The sequence below is a fragment of the Megascapheus bottae genome, chromosome 3 (genome assembly GCF_031878675.1).
Source record: "Megascapheus bottae isolate mThoBot1 chromosome 3, mThoBot2.hap1, whole genome shotgun sequence".
In the NCBI taxonomy this organism is placed as follows: domain Eukaryota; kingdom Metazoa; phylum Chordata; class Mammalia; order Rodentia; family Geomyidae; genus Megascapheus; species Megascapheus bottae.
The window spans coordinates 11,018,990-11,025,623 of record NC_143511.1 but is presented as its reverse complement, the minus strand read 5'-3'; the positions used below and the strand labels follow the sequence as shown (position 1 = coordinate 11,025,623).

Sequence of the window (6,634 nt, the reverse complement as noted above, 5' to 3'; positions counted from 1 at the left end):
AACTAGAAGGATTAAATGTGGAGAGATAGGAAATGAATCTGGGGTATATATGCCAGACTCCTCAACAGGCCACTTTTTCCTGCAGCAGTGAAACCAACTTTAGAAAAGGATGAAGGCAGCACAGCCTAAGAAAAATAGGCGAGGTCAGCAGCAACACAGAAAACCTAAAACAATTTCTGGACGCACAATGATTTTCTTAACTGACTTGCTTGGGCCCTAGGTCTTGGGAATTTACAGAGGAAAATGAGAGCCAGTGAATGGGAGACATAAGGAAATGTCCCACAATGAGTAGGGACAGAGCAGGGTTTCTGGCTAGTGTTCATCCTTAGATTCTGAGTTTACATGAAATTCATAGGCTAGAACAGTCTGCCTATTGGGAGAGTGTGTGCACAACTACAACTGTGTTTGGGAATACAAGGTATACGTGGAAACATGTTTCAAAGTGTGCATGGCAAAAGCATACAAATGTTTTCTAATATAAAGAGGGCCCCTATTTCTTTCTGAAGTACAAGGCTAGGATGTGGCTTTCTATCCCCAGCCTTTCTGGATGACTTCTGGAATTCAGATTATTCTCTTCTTTAGTTGGGATTTCTGTACAGCCAGGTTTGGTTAGGTGCCTACTGGTACCAGGGAGTTTTTCTGACCCAGCGCAGTGTAAATCCAGCATCTGTTCGGATTTTGATTGAAGCAGCCTCTGCCTCTCGCACAGTCTCCTTCACAGACTGCATGAGGTTCTGGGCATTGTGAAGCAGCATCTCTGTGGCCTGCTCAGACTTCTCGTCACTGATGTTGGTCCAGCCCAACATGGTGGCCTTCACTGTGGACAGGATTTTCAGCTGGGTACTTATAGTTGGGATTCGCTCACATACCTGTAAGAGATTGGTTCTAATCCGCTTATCTGTGCACTGCTTGGCAACCTCCTTGGCCAACCGGGTGACCTCATCTGAGGCCTTGGCGATGTCCTTGGCACACTGGATGAGTGCCCGCTTGGTACCATTGCCCCCTCTTACCAGCCGAGACATTTCAGCCATCAGTAGAGCCATGTGCTTGGCTGCTGCAATGATGTCATTGCCCTTGCTGGACCATTTACCAGCTTCATCATGGAGCTGTCTGGCGGCCATCATCATTGGCTGGTTAATCACCTCCCCAGCTTTCTGCTCGGGGAACTCTTCATCCTTTTCCTCTGGAGGTGGGGGTCTGGGTGGAGGGACTTCACCCTCAGGCAGTGGTGGTTTGGGAGGAGCAAGTTCATCTGTTAGACGGAGCTGTTCAAGGTCTGGTGGAGGCGGTGGGAAGTCAGGTTCCTGAGGTTGGAACGCTTCTCTGACCTTGGCCACAGCTCCCAGGATCCGATATCCTGAATCCAGGAAGCTCTTTTGCAGGCCAGGGTCAGAGATGTTTCCAGCCACAGCCTTGGCATCCATCACCATCGGAGAGATTGTTTTGCTCAGTTCATCAGAGGCAGCTTTGACAGCCTCACGGAACTTGGGATCCTCAGAGTTCTCCACCTCCCTCTTAGCAACCAGCAGGATTCGGTTCGCCCGACGAGCAATACTGGTTGCTCCAGCGACCAGCATCTGTGGCTGAATGTTGGCCATGGCTACCTTACACTTGTCCAGGTCCTTCTTGATGGCTTCTTCAGAAGCATCCAAGAGAGATTTGGTATCAATCGCTTTGTCAACCAGCCCTGTCATTTTTTCAACATTATCAATCCACTGGTTCTTCATAGTCTCAAAATGTTCATAAGCAGCTTGTTTTCCAGGGTTCCTAAGTAAGATGCGAGCAGCAGATACAACCTGGGGTGTGAGTTCTCGGGCTGTCTTCACTGATGCCTGAATGCCTTCCACTGTTGATTTATTAGCAGTACCAACAGCAGCTGCCTTCTCTGCTGTGGCTCCAAGCCTTCCTGAATGGTTCTCAAAGTTCGATGCTCTCTCATCAAATACCTCTTCCCTATTAGGAGTATCAGGAGGGGCAGTAGCTGCCACTGCCAAAAGCTTGATGGGAGTTGTGGTATCACTGAAAATATCTGACACTTCCTGAGTCATGGATTCCTGCATCTGGGCTTTCAGATCCTTTAAAGAGTCTTGAAGCTGTGATGCAAGTGCTCTGGCCTGAGGACTCTCCCCTTCCCCTCGAGAAGCCAGGTCAGCCAGCTGAGCTGTCAGCTGATCCACGTGGTCACACTTAGCCAGAAGATCTTGGCGATAAGGTCCCATCATCACATTAGCCAGACGATGCCCTTCAGCTACAAGCCCCCGGATGGCAGCCTGACCGACTTCCTGGTCATCCACTGTGGGATTGTCAATCCACCGCTGGGCTTGCTCAATCTTGCCCTCCAGGTGGACAGCTGCCTTGGCAGGTCTGCTGTTGGCCACAGCCTTGCTGGTTTTGGTCTGCAGGTTCTGCAAGGCCGTAGCTACCTGTTTGGCCAGTGCTCTAGCTTCTGGTGAATCTCCTTTACCCTGTCTTCGTAAATCTGCTAATTTAGAAGTCAGAGCAGCTATTTCTCCAAGGGAACGCAGAATGTCATCTCTCTCTTTTGGATCATCACACAATTCGGCTATTTTCCAAGCTTCAGCCAAAGCCCCTCGAATCTGTTCTTCCCCTTCGGGTCCACCATTTGGATCTGCAAGCCAATTCTGAGCAGCATCGATCTTCTTCGCAATGCTCTGCTTCGAGTTTGTCATGGCTTCCAACTTGCGGGCTGCGTTTTCCACCTTTGCTGTGAGCACATCCAGTCCTTGCTCTATTCCTTGGTGATCCCATGTGGTTTTGGCTTTTTAAATTTTATCTCTCCTACTAGAAGTGTAGTGATTTGCGTATCACATTTTAATTGATGATGGCATACATTTATTTTACACTTAATACTGAGCTTCATCAAAATGGAGGCAATCCAATGAAGCCAAGTACATATAGCATATACAGTATGAATATGATAGAAAGCTAATTAGGCTTAGTAGTGTGGGGAATCTGGTAACGTCTGTATGTGTTTGTCTGTGTATAGTAAGGCTAGAAATCTGAGGCTCAAATGCTTGGCATTTGATTATGACTGGTTTTGTATCACTACACTTGACCCTCCACTTTCTTCCTTTTTACTGGTTAAGTATTTACCTGTCTCGGGTAGCTATGAACCCTAAACCTCTGAGTCTCCTGTGTATCTAGGATTATACCTATGAGCTACTGGCAACCAGGTGTATCAGCATGTGATTTCTTTCTTTTATTAAGTTCACCCCAATGTCAAAGGAAAATGTATCACTTACAGTTAGGACTACTCAGATAAGACACAGGAGGTTAACACATGGGTAACTTTAGTAATTCTTACCAACTTTCTCTATGATTTATATCATTTATATGAGTACTACATAATTTGCTCCTTTTAGCTCTAATTGTGGAAACATTTTAGTCACTTATAAACAAATTGATTCCTACTCTTAGGATTTGTGTTTGTTTATTTTGTTTGGCTTTGCTGTTTCGTTTTTTGTTTTTGTTTTTGTTTTTGCCAGTCATGGGGCTTGAACATGATGGCTTTCTCAAGGCCGTCTCCCCACCACTTAAGCCACAATACCACTTCTGGCTTTTACTATGTATGTGGTACCTATGAATCAAACCCAGGCCTTCGTGCATGGCGGGCAAGCACTCTACCACAAGGCCAAACTTCCGGATCTCTTTCTCTTGGTTTTATAAATTGTTAGCTATTTCAGGACAGGGTTTATTGAGGGTTAATTCTCCCCTGCTTATGGAAAACCTTTCTGATGTCCTCTGTTTTGTAAGGTTATCACTCGCCTGCAGCATGTGTGAATAACAGGTAGTTTTCTGTCGTGTTTTCGTGTATTTCTACCTCAATGCCAAGCCCTTTTCTGAACACATTTGAGTCCACATATGCTAGGCATAAATTGGTAAACTACCCTAGGCAGCTGGTCCTTTAAAGAATGAGCAAATGCCAGTGCTACAGCTGAAGGACCTTAAGAATGAGTTCCTCCTGAAAATGTAAGTTGGGTTCCTTCCCTTCCTCACTGACTCTCTATCCATTACCCACGTGGGATATGCATCTGTCCTCATTGGATACACAGCCTTGGGCTGTGACCCTGCAGCCTCCAGAACCATATGACAGACTTTTACTTTTCAAATACAGTTTTCTCACTCAGGTCTACTATTAGAGCAATGCAATTATCAAGACAACCACCATTTCCCCTCATGTTCCCACTATTCCCTAGCTTAGTAAATTCAACTGATTGGAACAAGTGGAGAATTACCATTTTGAAAAATGCATACAAGTATAATATTCATTTGATTTTCAACAGTCTGAATGAGTCTATAATATGACCATCTGATATTTAGAAGAAACTACCGTAATAATACAATTTTACTAATGGTTCTTTAGATCATCATTTGGGACTTAGTGACAGTTATTTTTTATTGTAATTAATAGAAGGGTTACTGGAGAAAGTAATGTAACTATTAGATACTTTCTGAGATTATTTCCAATAGTCTAAATTGAATAAGTTCGTATTTTGTCAAATTCTTTAGTTGACCTTTTGTGATAGCAGAAATGTTCTATACTGTACATCCTAGAAGTCTCATGTGACTTTAGGTTCTAGGAATGTGGCTAGTGGTAACTTTTCATTTGATCACATCTGAACCAATTGAAATGTACTGACACAGATATCTGTGTCTGGTGGCTATCATGTTAAATAACACAGATTGTTCCCTTTTCTGCATCTACCTGGGTAGCTCTTATTATCTCTTATGTATTTGTGACATGTCTTTGACAAACGAATGTGTAGAAAGATGGATGTTGGAGAGATGGATGAATGGTTGAGTGACATGGAAGGATAGGTGGAGGGATGGTTATGTGGGATGGATGGATGGATGAACACATGAATGAACATGTTCATTAACCTCAAATATACTTAACAAAACAGTAAGTGCCGAAATTAACATACAGTTTGCCTTTGGTTTTTTAGTTCTGTTTTTATTTTCATTTTTATTGTCGGTAATGTATAGATGGGTTACATAGTTCAATTTTTGGCAGTGCTGAGGACCTACCAGGGCCTGTGTATGCTGGGTGGTCTTTACCACACATCTCTGCCTCAGCCCATAGCACTGCTTCTTACCATCATATATCCATGCACAATATCTCATTGAAATTGAACAATTTGGGAATTCCTGCCGTATGGTGATTTGGGGTGCCGACCAACAGAACTTACTCTGCATTGGGAAAGACCTATCTGTTCATTCCAAACTACATGTTGGGCCTTACTGATTCTACACTCTGGGGCACACCCACTCAGCACAGGGCAGGGTGGGAGATGAGGCCTTGGGTTCCTTGACTGGAAACCTCCTTGCTCTGCTCTCTGGATAGTGGATGTGCTTGGGAGCTTTGGGAGGATGCCCTGTCTTCCCTGTCATGCTGCTCCCTTCTACACAAGGTAGGACCAGGCAAAGTTCAGTTCCTCAGGGCCCCTCAGGCCTATGGCCTTCCTTGTCCTATGTGAAGTGCAGAACCCCACATGGGTCCCTGTTGGGAGCCAGAGTGGAATCAAACTGAACCTTGATTTGCATCAGACAATGGCTTTATTGCCTTATTGTTTTCTGGCCTTATTCTGTTTAAATGACCTGAGAATTACCATATGAATGTAACACCTGGAAGTTCCCTGGGTCTGAAGAAGGGAAGAAGCTGGAGTGGAAAATAAACGGGGCAGTCTTTACCTGGACTGCAGACATCCCGGACCCGGTGTGTCTGTCTCTCTTCTATTTTTTCCTAGTCCTTGCCCCTTATTTCAGGAACCCCAATCTGCGAACCCTGGTTTGCTGCCGGCTGGCCCCGGCAGGTCCCCCTGGCCCTGGCCCCGGAGTGGGGGCCGTGGTAGCCAGGGTACTTCTCTACCACTGGAGCTCCCACTTGCCTGCTTTCCTTCCTTCTTGCTTGCTCATCTTTCTTAATTTTTCTCCAAAGACTAGGTCACAGGCCCTGAGTTTAAGGACCAATAATCACACACACACACACACACACACACACACACACACACACACACACAAACACAGTGGCCAGGAGCATGCTGGATTCCTGTGATGTCTCAGATGACCAGAACATGTGGCCCAGGAAGCATGGCACGTCCTCGGCATAGAGGACCAATTTGTCTGTGCCTGACTCCTAACCTGGCTGGACCCCTCTGGTCACCTTGGACTCCTGTCCCGATTTTGGCCATCACCATGTGCTCACTCATGTCCCCAGGTGAGTCCTAGGTTTCCCCTAAAAAAAAAGGCTAAAATACCAGATGTATAGGCTTGGATGTCTGAAGATTACAATTAATAAACAGGCAGCAAATGCACCTGTAATCCTTGCTTCTTGAAAAGCTGAGATCTGAGCACTGGAATTCCAAGTCAACCTTGGCAATTATGTCAATAAAAACTCATCTCTCCGATTACCCATCAGAAAACAGTAAGTGGTGCTGTGACAGAAAGTGGTACAGCACTAGCCTTGTTTGAAAAAGCTCAGGAACAGGGTCCAGGCCTTGAGTTCAAGGCTGTTTTGACCAGAAAGATATGAAGGTAGAACAGGGGGTAATAATGTGAAAATACTAACATAATGAATATGATGGGAAAATACTAGAATAATGAATATGTTATG

General features: G+C 45.1%; 1 pseudogene; it reads right to left on the bottom strand.

Moving 5' to 3' along the window:
* Window positions 1–316: 316 nt before the first annotated feature.
* LOC150064936 (vinculin pseudogene) lies at window positions 317–6,230 on the bottom strand (annotated as a pseudogene).
* Window positions 6,231–6,634: the final 404 nt, after the last annotated feature.